This window comes from Epinephelus moara, chromosome 22 (assembly GCF_006386435.1).
Source record: "Epinephelus moara isolate mb chromosome 22, YSFRI_EMoa_1.0, whole genome shotgun sequence".
In the NCBI taxonomy this organism is placed as follows: Eukaryota; Metazoa; Chordata; class Actinopteri; order Perciformes; family Serranidae; genus Epinephelus; species Epinephelus moara.
Genome location: NC_065527.1, coordinates 30,380,983 through 30,393,909, shown reverse-complemented (window position 1 = coordinate 30,393,909; position 12,927 = coordinate 30,380,983).

The following is a 12,927-nucleotide window of genomic DNA, read 5'->3' as shown; positions in this document are numbered from 1 at the left end:
TGCCAGATTCCAGAGAGTCTCCCCTCTTCATATATGGCAGAATATGTCATTTTCCAACTTGCTATGGTGAGATACATGTAAAAATGTAAGAATTTAGTAACATGGATTTGTTTTTTTCATTGATATAAAAATTAATATAAAATACAGGCACATAGAAGGACATGTAATGATGGCAAATCTGATTAGCCCAGATTGTCCTAAAAAAAACAAGATATAGCATGTGTATGTAGCCTTTATAATGACTGTGAGTATGTAGCCTTTATAATGACTGTGATATGAGCTTAAAAGTAAAGGCAGTAAATATACCCCAAAAACGCCTAGGGCCCATAGGGTTAATTAGCTAACGATATGCTAACTAACAGTTTGGTAGTAATGCTAGGTGGCATGCTAATGTAAAGCAAAAACAAGGTTTAATATACGCCTAGTCACACCTTGGCTTTTGTGTTTTTTGGTTTTGAAATAAAACATTGAAATTACAATAAGTGGCTGTACAGTGGTGCAGTGGTTAGCATTGTTGCCTCACAGCAAGAGGGTTCCTGTTCTGAACCCAGGGTGAAGGGTTCAAACTCCAGGGTGGGGGAGCCCCCCTGTGTGGAGTTTGCATGCTCTCCCCATGCCAGCATTGGTTTTCTCCAGGCACCCTGGCTTCCCTCCACAGTTCAAAGACATGCAGAAATTAGTGAGTCTAAATTGAAGAGTGGTGTTTTAGCTTTAGACAGACACTATTTGCTAAAAGAAATTACATGTTAAAGAATGTTTTGGCAAGGTAAAAATCATATATGTTGTACATACTTAAACAACGAAAAGGTTTAAAAGTTCACCTTACATTTTTCACCCTCCACAGGTCAAAGTCTCAGTGAGTCAGTTCAGTTGCCCAGCGACCTGGAAACCTGCCTGTGGAATGTAGGATTGTGGGAGTTGGAGGCTCTCTGACCCAGGAAATGAGGTTGGATGAGGTCACTACAGAGGGCTCAACTGGTAGCCGGGAGCAACGAGCCAAAACAGCCTCTATAAACAGTGACAGGACACACAGATGTCAGTGTTTAGACAACAGTGTCTTCTTAACGCCCATCGGTCTGATTCCTCCATCTTCTTCTTCTCCTGCTTCTAATAACCTATCTCTGTTTCATCAACTGGCTGATGTGTTTTGATTTTCTCTTTCACCAATAATTTGAATTTTATATTTTACAAATCCATGAATGGGACATTAACAAATCTTAAAGCTGCAAATCATAACTTCATAATTTTCAAGCTATACGAGAAGCTGTGAAGTTGTGCAGTAAAACTGGGAACAGATATGAACACAAAACTGAAGATAAAGAAAAATCAAAGGAATCAGAAAATGTCTTACAGCGTTATTGGAAAATGTATATAAAAATCCAAGTATGTTGAAGGTAAGGTTTTGTCCACTGCAGCGGCATAAATGCACTGCAAATCACTTATGCAGAGTTCTTCTTTAAAAACAGAAACCAGGTTTTGTTATGTTACCCCCTAATTTTGGATTAATTCAACAGAATACCATCCTGATAGACCTCATTTTGATCCAGCCAATCAAATCTCACAAAAAGAATGTCTGAGTGGACAGTCTTGTCTAACCTCCACATACAGCCATGAAACCAAAGTAAATGTATAATTTGTGTGTAAATTCTAATTGAGGTTGTTAAAACTTCCCAGAAATAATGTAATGAACTTGGCTACATCCTGCTGCTACTCTACAGAAAACTGGCATGTTATATGAAGCATAATGTATGTAGCAGGGGGACACTGCAATACAGCATTCTCAGCAAACCACAGATGCCCCAGGTGTGACTTTCCACAGGCCCTGGCTTTGAAGGATCCATCTACGGGACGTTGATTCAAATAGGGGGTAGATTGTACGAGGGGGACACTAGGACCCAGTGAAAATTTGGCCAGGCAAAGTGAGAGCACCTGAGCTGTTAAAAGGCTCAAGGAGCACAGGTGTGTAAGCCTCATTCTGGATTTGTGAATCACTCCTGTGCACATGCTTGCCTGGCAAGCTAAACAAACCTTGTGTTATCAGTAGATTTTATTGTTAAGGTAGTGTAGGGGTACAAACACACCCTGAGGTATTGTTTTTTAAGTATTAATATTGAAGTTGTTTTTTATTCTTGAAAATTACAAATAAAAAAGATGGGTCTGCCTACAATTCATTGTTTCTTTTTTGGAAAGGGTCCTAACAGTCCAAGGGAAGGTATGAGTGTCTCTTACGATTAATCAATATTTGCCTGTGGTTGGACAAAGACTAACCTGTGTTGTGTCCAGTTCACAGGCAAAGTGCTGATTGCCGTATATTTTACTAGTTACGTTAACGCTACTATCTAACATTAGCACTGTAACCTTATTCTAAAACTCATCAGTCATCACTGACTCCAGTTGAAGTTTAAAACTCCGGGGTTGCATTTGGCTGTCTTGGTTGTAACGTTACACTCGCTCTCCTCTTCTGTGTATCTAATGTTATCTTGCCAACGCCTACGTCTATCGTAGACATAATAAGGACGTAATGGAGGAGGGGGGAGTTGCAGGAGGATGGGGATGGGACTTTGGAGAGAGGCGGGAGTTGTGGATGTTCAAATTTTTTCTAAGTGCTGTGTGAAATGCAAGAAGGGTAAGAGTTGCTTTAAATGACAGAAACCGTCTTTGGGGAAAAATGTATTTGTGTACTTTGAGTTTGGAGTTTGGCCCATGTCCCATCCACTAACATGAAGAGGGTGGACTTTATCATGTTGTCAGCTGACCGTTATGTGATTGCTGCCCCTGACTGACAGATTCCACTCCATCAAAACAACTTTTGGGACCCTTGCTGTTGGGTGTGAAGCAGTGCACTGAAATTAAGCTGACCCACACAAAAATGTCAACAGATTGTTCTTTAGTTGTGAATAAAACTCACCAAAGCAATTACGACATAAGATGAATGAGTTTTATTTCTGTTTTGTTCTGAATCTGTTTTGGGGAAAACCCCTCAGTTTGCAACACAAAACTCAACTCAAAAATCAAGCGTTTTTAATTAACATGCAGCACTTTTTTTACAATCCAATCACCAGAATAAATGTTAGCATCTTCCTGCAAACCACAGATGCACTACAATATACTATATTATGTGGCAGATACGTTAAACTGTACATTTCTTTACGTTTTAACAACGCTGTGATTGACATGATTAGGTTTAGGCACAAAAAACACTAGGTTATGGTGGGGAAAAAGTCGTGATTTAGCTAAAAAATACCCGAATTTGGTGCCACAATCCCAGCTGAAAATGCAGCCAAGTCTCAATTAAAAATAATTGCTTCTTGTGGTTTTATCCCCTGTTGGAAGTACAGCAACAACCGCTATAAAACAGCTATGTTTAGTGTCTGAAAAGCACACAGCAATGACTCGCTAAGAAACCACCAGTGTTGTTGTTTGTTGGTCTTGAACAGTGGCCTGCAGCTTAGCAGGCTTCTCACCAGTGTCACAACATCCACCATCCGCTCCACCTCCTGATGACAAAGTCAACTCATACACTACATCACTGTAGAAACCTTAACATGATATGCCAACATATATTCTGGTGATTGTTTTTGGGTTTTTTTAATGTTTTTATACTGACATTTTTTAATATGCTACAGACTGAAAAGCTGTTTGAAATTACAGTGTAGTTTGGAGTTGGGACACAGGTTCAGTCTCTTGCAGATGAACTGTGATGGTTTTGTTCTACGAGGCAGGAAAAATCTGACTTAGTTTCCTTTTTAAAAGCCCTGGGAGCAGATTAGCACGGATTTACACACTCATGCTGCCAGACACTGCCTTCTTTTCCACTGACTTTGTATTTTCTCCTCCTCTGCCTTTCTCTTTGTCTCTCAGTAAATCCTTTTTTTAATTACCGTGACAATAATATTCCACCTCAGCCTAAACGCAGAACATCATCTTTGTCTTTTTCTTTCTGCAACAGATAAGACACCTGCCTGTTGTCCATTAAGACATCACGGTTTCCACACCATTGATCAGTCTGATCTTTTCACTGCTGCCAGATTTAGATTTCATGTGTTTGTTTCCAAGTTGGGGGAAATGTCAGATTGTCAGCAGGTTTGAGGATCCAGGTCCAGGAGAAACTCACATCTCAGCTAGTGAAGTTCTGCAGTATGATTCAAAGGTTCTGTATGCAACATTCAGAACTGTTTGTAAATAAGGCCGTGACTATAACTCAAAAAACTGGGTGTAACTGACATTGAAACCTTCTTTTGTTTTTTGTTTTTTTGGGGCCAATTTTTTTTGGCCTATTTCACTGCACAGCCTGATAGACTGCAATAATAATATGCATTTCAGTCCATCTACAGCATATACTTCTACATATTTCCAGTTGTTTTAATCATGATAGATGATTTATTAAAATGCTTTGCTGGCTTTCTGTAATTTCTGTTCATGGTTTAACCTCCGTTTTACATGAATTATAAATGCTAAATCAGCATCATATCAGCAGACCTGTCCCCTCAACTACATAGGCTAAATAAATTGTCTGACTATAAGGTTAATAGTTTTAGAGAAATAAACAAAACAAAAAACAAGACAACAGCTTTCATCAAAGCTCAGTCAGATATAGTCAGGGCTCCACATCTGTACAGATGTTATTTTAAGAAACCTCATGTCCCACTGACCACAAGTCTCTGTGATGCTGAATACTTCAATAATTAAAACAGTCCAATGTTAATGTACACTAGACTACATATAGTTTATGATACAGTTGAAATGGCCAAAATGTGAATAATTGCATTGTAGGATGATTTAAGGTGTGCCCCTAAATTTTCTGCTTGTGCTCCTAAAATTTATTTAGTTGGGGGCTACAGTGCTCCTACTAAAAAAAGTCAGTCTGGAGCCCTGTCTCTGGTAAACATAGGTTGCTTTATAATCCTTTGACTTGCTGAATATTTAATGATTTTTATGTGGTTTTCAGAGTGTGAGGCGTTGCACTCTGTCTCTATACTCTCAGTACTAAGCAATATATCATCAACTAATAATAAATACGAAATGATTTATTTAGTCAATGACCCTACAGTGTTGAATGAGAACACTGTGTGAACTTGGATTTTAAATTTGTTTTCCAGTCCAGAGAAGTGTCGGTGACCCTCCATTATTATTGAACCACAAAGGTGCAGCTGGGCTCTAAATATTGAGTTAGTGTGTTTTTCTTTGGGCCCACTGCAGTGGTTAGATATTATGTTCAGCTGATATTCCAACAATGCTAAACCTAGACTAATCTCGCATAGCCAGACCAGTCTCCACAGCATTGTGTCAGAGCTGGGAAAAGGCCTGGAATCACCACATTGAAATTCTGCTTTAGAAAAAAAAAAATGCTTGGGCTTGTATGTGTTTCTCTAAACCAGTCACAACTGTCCTTGGGTGGGGCTAAGCCCAGGATGTAGGAACAGAGCCTTTGCAAAATAAGGTTAGGGGGGGACACAAACAGTGACAGTGCTAACTGTTAGCATCGTCTGGCTAAAGTTATGGTTATTAATGGGTTTAGCTACAGAGCCATTTTGGTCTTCGTTTGAGAGTTGAGTTGGTATTGTTTAATGGCTAGGAATTAGGTGTTAGCACTGCTGCTGTGTTAGCACATGCTAACTGGGGAACTTGCTGGAGAAGTGCGAACCGTTTAAGGGGGTCCAGGGGCATGCTCCCCCGGGAGAAAATTTTGTATATATTTGATTTAAAAGCATCAATCTGGTGAATTCTGAGAGCCAAGTTATGATGGCAGGATATGCCTAGATTTCAACATCTTTGTGCTTTTTATGTGTGAAAAATGTTCTATTTTTACTGATATAAACACTAGTGGTATGTTATGGTGAAGGGTTACACTTAAAATATGGCTAAGGATTAGTAGTTAAAAATTTCAGTAATCAAAAGAAAAATGACTAACATACTGATCTGCCTCTCTGGAGGTCTATTTTATTATGTTAAATCATGTGCAGACAAAATATTCTTTTAAAACTCTCTCTCACACACTCACAAACATAGTTACAGATACGCAAAACAGTGCAAAATAAGCAATACGAAAAGAAAACAAAAGGTAAGAAGAATTCTCAGTAGGCGCTTCAGTCGGTGCGCTACAGAGTGACATTCATTTACCGGAGCCATTTTATATCTGGTTTTGGAGACTATGGCGGACCGTCTTGCCAATGTATGGGAAACACTGCAATTTTTTGTTCATTGTAGATCTTAGTGACCATTCACAGCAGGCATGCCTTATTGCACCATCCTAATATTTGTTGAAAAGTGCCATTTTCAGCATGTAGGTTGTTAGCTCATAAGTTGTTGTTTCCTGTAGAAAAGGGGATTTTGAAAATGGCAACATGGAGATAACATGTTGCCTGTTAATTCCACCTTGTTTAAGACATTATTGTGCACCTGACAGTGAAACAGGAACCTGTTCCTGCAGACATTTTGATGCTAAGCTTTTAATTTATTTTATCAGTGACTGCTGATTTGCTCTATTCTTATTTAACTGTTGCTCAGAGGGATCGTTGTCTGTTTCAGTTGTCAGTCTGATTGAACCATTATAAGGCATATTCCTTCTCCACCTACAACCTAAAAGCATCAAGGAGTATACAGAGTATTCCTCTCAGACATCTGACTGGACCTAATCAAATATTTGTGACAGGAGCTTACAAACTTTTGAGGGAAAGAAGAAAAACTGGTGGTGTATCTTTACATTCAAGGGTTATTCTTTATGTTTCCTTCACTCAGAGAAGACACATCATATTTCCTCCATCTTCACATGTGAACTGTGAAGCGTCGTAAAGAGAGAGAACAAATTATACGACCAACATATGGAAGTTCTCATTTGTTTTGACTGATCTCAGTGTTGCTGCTGGCAGAAGAAAAGGCCGCCGGCTGTCATCGCCAGAGGGTAGGAATTTTAACTTTTCTGCGAGATTGTAATGTCCATATATCATCCAAACTTATATCCAACAAGGGATGGAGCCCAGGGGAGGGTGATGTCAATCGCTCTGTGCATTCAACACTTGGGTGTCTCCCAAGAGGAGGCATCTTAAAGTTTTTGGTGTTTTTCTTTTAGCGCCACCATCAGGTCAAAATTTGTACTTGTAAACAAAAAAGATATTTGACATATTGCCATTAAGTTCTCAAAAATATTTAAAGACGAGCATCAACTTTTTAGCTACTGATAAGACTCGAATAAGTGTGATAAAGCTTTATTCTTTGGGCTGTAACCTTTCAGTAGTGGCTTTTAGGTTTGGGTAATTTAACTTGTTCAGATAAAATAATATAGATTAGATTAGATTTTACAGTAGCAGCAGTATTAGTTGAGACTGTGAACTTTTTTCATATTATATTTTGTACTGAAGCCAAGAAGGCCCTCCACAGATCTCCACCTGTTTCCACCTGTATATTGTACCTGTAAACTGGCACTAAAAGGCACTGTTGTAGATGGCGTTGGTCTATGTTGCCGTTATACTATACATCCCGGCATGCGGACGGAGAATTCTCTTCATTATTTTTGCTATATATAACTATATTATATATTAGTACTGATATGTTATGTTTCAAATTGTGAAACCCAGTCTCACTCTGAAGTCATTGAAATCCGGCACTTGGGCAATGATTTGCAGCGTCAGACACCGATGAAAAAAGCCTCCTTTTAATGTCGGCATGATACGCAGCTGGTTGCTGTTACAGTTTAACGGCACCCGGCAGTGTCAGGGGGAAACGTGGTGGGACAAGAATGAAAGTTAAAGGCGCTGTATGTAAGAATGTGGCCAAAACGGTTACTGCACTCAAATTCAAAATACTGCCGTGAGTCGTATCCACCCCCCCTCCCCTACAGATTCGAGGTTGCTGGACAGCGGCACGCTGGAGACTGATTTGTTTGCCCACGGGTGGCTGCCGTGGCAGGGCCGCGTTGCCGCGTCTTTGATCTTCGGTTTTCCAGCAGACCGTTTGAGCAAGTCCGGCTTCTCTGCCGCTAACGCTGCTGCCAGGATACAGCGGAGGAGGAACCGGCTGCTAATGCTATGTACCGGGACACTGCTAACGCTGCTTCAGGGATACAGCTGAGGAGGAGCCTGCTGCTAATGTGAATGCCAATATTCTGGCTGTACTATTGTTGTTGGTGAAATCAGTATCTTATATGAACATTATTCCTTAGTCTCTGTGACATATTAGGATGATTTTACGACTATTTGCTTTAGATTTCTTACATATAGCTCCTTTAAGGCAGCAAAAATCTGAATGGGGCAGGCAGGATGGGTTATGGATGGGTCCAACAAACCCCGACCTGCACCTGGGAGAATGGTGAAAGATTATATAGCCAAACCCTGTTCTTCTTTTCCTAAACCGAACCACGTGCTTTTGTTGTTGAAGGGAAAAAAAGCATCAATTCGTGGTCTTGTAACTACATAGTGCGTTTATTTTTTAAAAGACTGTACGTAAATGTTCAATTTCTTGTGAAAACGGAAGTGTGTTTTGAAAACAGACAATGCATGTAACAGGCAGAATTTGACACGTTAACAACCAACACAGCCAGGGTACCTTGCACGTCATATCTAGATGCTGAAAGTCCATGACCAAGTGTCAATACGTGACAAGGTCGGAGAGAAAATGTGTTGAGCTTGAGCTTCACTACACTGCCTCTACGATCTCTGTTGTTACTGCTCCTTTTTCGTCCATATCCGTAAGCTTTTGGAAAACATGCACAAATACGTATGAAATTAATGCAGAGGACATGGACGGAGCCTTCTGTCTATCTCTGTATCTAACGCTAAGCATAAATGAGCCCTCAGCTTCACCAGCTGTTTATTTCTACAATAGAACTCCTGATACTCACGTAACAGTAGTGGATAGACACCACACAGCAACCTCTGGGGCTGAAAAATAGCACCAATGTGGAGGCACCAAAAAACTACAGTTCCTCTAATGGCTACTTGAGGCTGTCTCCAAGAGTGACTCAATCTGCTGAGACCCTCATATTAAAATGCCCAAACAAATAAACATGTTTACAGCCTGGAAAAAAAACACAGTCTTGGTCTCTTTAGCTAATTTCAACTTTCATGACAACTGTAAAGGGGGTGATGTTTTACATAACTCACCCATTTGAATGTTAATGAGTAAGTTATGCATAATTAAGGGCATGGTCACTCTGAGTGACAGGTGGGTGCTGACCGATGACAGGTTACACAGTGTAAATGTTGGTAAGCTAACGTACCCATGGCATAACTGAAGATGAACAGAGTATGGGCATAGCTGTAGCTGTCGCTATTTCAGTGTGTTTTCAGTATAGAAAAGTTAACAGTTTGATTTTATTCACTTAAGAAGTCTTGTTCAGTGTGTGGTATTACTAAAAACCCTCTAAGGAGTTACTGTTAAGTCTTTCTGGTTAGTATGTTGTGCAGGAGGCTGTGCAGCATCTGGGAAAGAACCACCAGGCTGTGGAACAACTTCTTCCTGGATGATGTAAGATTGATGAACTGCACTACACTGCCTTTTGAACCATACTATCTTGAACTGCTGCTACTTTAATAGTGACTTTTATTGTGCTTTTAATATTTTAATTATATTCCATATTCCTCAAGGCATGCTGCCATAATGATTCTCAGTTCTTAAGCTCTTATTTATTGTTGACCACAATCTGCACTACTGAGTTTATTACTTTATTTAGTTAATTAGGCCTACTTTTTTGTTGACTCACTGATTTATTGTAATGTTTATCATTTAGTGATCACCAAAACTACATTTCATACCTTTCATGTATATTTCATGGCTGGAATGACAATAAAGAATCCTTGATCCCTTTTAAGCCTGTTTTTCACTAGCAAAAAATAGCATTAGCATTATAATAGTTAATCATAGCTGTAAAAGCAATGTGCTAACCGAGCTAGCAGCTAGCACTAATGTTAGCTCCACCTTCTCTCGTCCAAAAACGGTCACTTATTCTCCGAAATCCAAGATGGCGACAGCCAAAATGACAAACTGGAGGGTTCAAAATGGGAGTCCACAAACCAATGGGTGACGTCACGGTGGCTACATCCATTATTTTGTACAGTCTGTGATGGAAACGTACAGTAATTTGCATTTTCTTTTGACAAATTTCTGGAAATTAGTTTAAAATTTGCATTAAATGTGGATGAAAACTTGACAACAGGTCAAGGCGCAAAAAAAGATGCAAAATATAGAGATTACTGCTAAACCATTAAAGGTTTGTTGGAGATGCTGGAGCGGATATTCAATATATAATTACACAAGAGATTCTTATTATTGACAATCAATGATATGTAGCTGTTTAATAACTGCATTCAAAAACAATTAATTTTAGAATCATTTTTATGTTGTCTGCATTTTCCTTTAAATCTTGACGCATTTAAGGATTTGTCTTGGATTTGGTGTGTCACAATATTACTAAGTGTTGTCTGTTTATATGGCCAGATTGTTGGATGTAAAGAGCAGAAGATATTCTCTTGTTTTCTAAGATGTTCAGTCGTTTACTTGTGTGTCCACTTATTTCTTCACAGTTTCATTGTCCCCTCATCGGCATCGTCTCATTCCGGTCTTCACATAACGACATGTTGGAAATAGTGAAAAGTTACCCGGAAACTCAGGACACTGAATTGTCATTGTCTGTTGATGAGTTTTTCATCTGAGAGCCGAGAGACGGACGAAGACGTCAAACACGAAAGCACAAACATGCTGAGACTGAGAGTCTCAGCTCACAGGCCTCTGAGTGTCTATAAAAAAACTTTCATTCAGGAAAGGACAAACTGCTCTCTCTGGTTTATAACGACTGTAAAACAGCTCCATCATTTTCCATTTCAAACCATTTGCCATGATGTGAGCTTTCCTGCAGCAGACCAGTGATCACTCTGAGTTGGTTAAGGATGGTGTTATTAGAAAATGGTGTCTTTAAAGAAATACATCGGCTAATGAACAAAACATCTCCAGTGATGCTGGTTTAGGACAGACAGTGGAGGAAAAATGTTTCTGGTGGGTAAATACAGAGATTGTCAGATTTTTTTTTAAAACACATTTTTTAATGATAAATACAATGAAAACATTAAATGTGCACTCCACCAATTCAAGACCTCACAGACAGTTTATTCATCATCATGTATAATAATCTCTATGGTCTGCAGGAGGTGGGCAAAGTCTGAGCAAATAAGTGTCATCAGAAGACTACACACTTTCTAACAGAAAGCTTGCCTGACTAATTGGGACAGTCAAACGAAAAGTTGTTATTACACTGCATAGTTACATTACGGGAATACAAGATCCAGTATTTTTGAAAATCGACTGAATCTGTACATTGGACTAAAGGCAAAGATATCTCAACCTCCTTTGCTTTAACAACTGCACTGTTGTTCTTCTGATGGATATTTACACCAGATTTGGCGTTCTGTGAAAATGCCACTTGTCCTGTTCATTTGAATGTAAGTAGTGCGCCTCGGTCCCTCCAAAAATAGCCACCTTAACGCAACCTGGTCTCACTCCAAAGTCGTCAAAATCTGGCGCTGGGGCAGTGACGTGCAGCATCAGACACTGACAGAAAAGCTGTCCTTTAATGTCGGCATGATACGCCAGCGGTTGCCATTAAAGTTTGCAACGCACAGCAGTGTCGGGTAAATGCGTCGGGAAAATAATGAAAGTTAAGGTGGTGAAAGTCCGAGTAGGGTTGGTAGGAGCGGAGGTGGATGGGTCCAACAATCACCAACTCTCACCCAGGAGAGCGGTGTTTGCATCCCATAAGATTATACATTTTTTTCCTAAACCTAACCACGTGTGTTTGTTGTTTGGAGGAAACATCAATATGCATTATTGCACTGATGTAGTGCTTTTATTTTCAAAGATAGTACATTTCCTTTGAAAAGTGAAGATAATGCATGTAAAAGGCAGAACTTGACATGGTGTCCCAGAATGTCAACAACCAACGCACCCAGGGTACCTTTCACATCGTATCTGGACATGGAAGGTCCATGACCAAACGTCGATATGTGACAAGGTCGGAGTGAGAATGTGTTGCTTAACGTGGTGGAGGGGTTTCCATGTCCCAATGATCCTGGGATCTGTGTTGTCTGGAGCAAATAGAAACATCCTGGTAGGGTCTCCCAAGGCAAAGTGGTAACAGAAGAGGGGCCAGACTAGATGCAATTCAAAAAACCCAGATGAAACGGCTAAAAAGGAGCTTGAATACCTCACCTAGTATGGGAAACCGGGGCTGCCTCTTGGAGTCAGCCCTTGGGTAGAGGGGGCTGGCCAGCAAGTGTCTGGTGGCCAGGAGTTAATGCCATGGGGCCCAAAAAACATAATGAAACTGCCATCCTGTGAGCCAACCACCTGCGCCACCAACCACTGGCATCACAAACAGTACCAACTACATATGCGTTCGGAAATACTTTTGTGCCAGAGTGCACTTTGTAGTAAAATTGAGTAAAAGTGTAATTAACTTAACCGTTTGTTAATTTATATAGAAATATAATGCTCAGTTTCTTTGACCAACAGGGTTCTCATTTTAGGGTAGAGTGTCAGACTGAATTTACGAGTGCACCATGTCAGGTCACTCACTCTCCGGACCGCAAGTGTTACTTGTATAAGTAAACCCTGACCAACGGGACCAGACTGGCCGACCCGTACACTCTCACTCAGTGGATGGATGATGTCACAGGAAGCTCTGTGATTGATTACTATGCTAATCTTGCAAAGGAGGACGACACTTGAACAGTTTCCTCCAGTTTGTTTTGCTATCAAAGCTAACGTTAGCTAATACGCTAAAAAGGTTGTGTTCCAATATTCCTCTTAATACCTCCCCAATTTCTGATGAGGTGGACATGATAACCCTTAATACACATTACGTTATTCATCCCTACAACAGGAAATACTTTTTCCCTAACCTGATATGAAGTGTGCGCTGCACATGTGAGCATTTTGGAT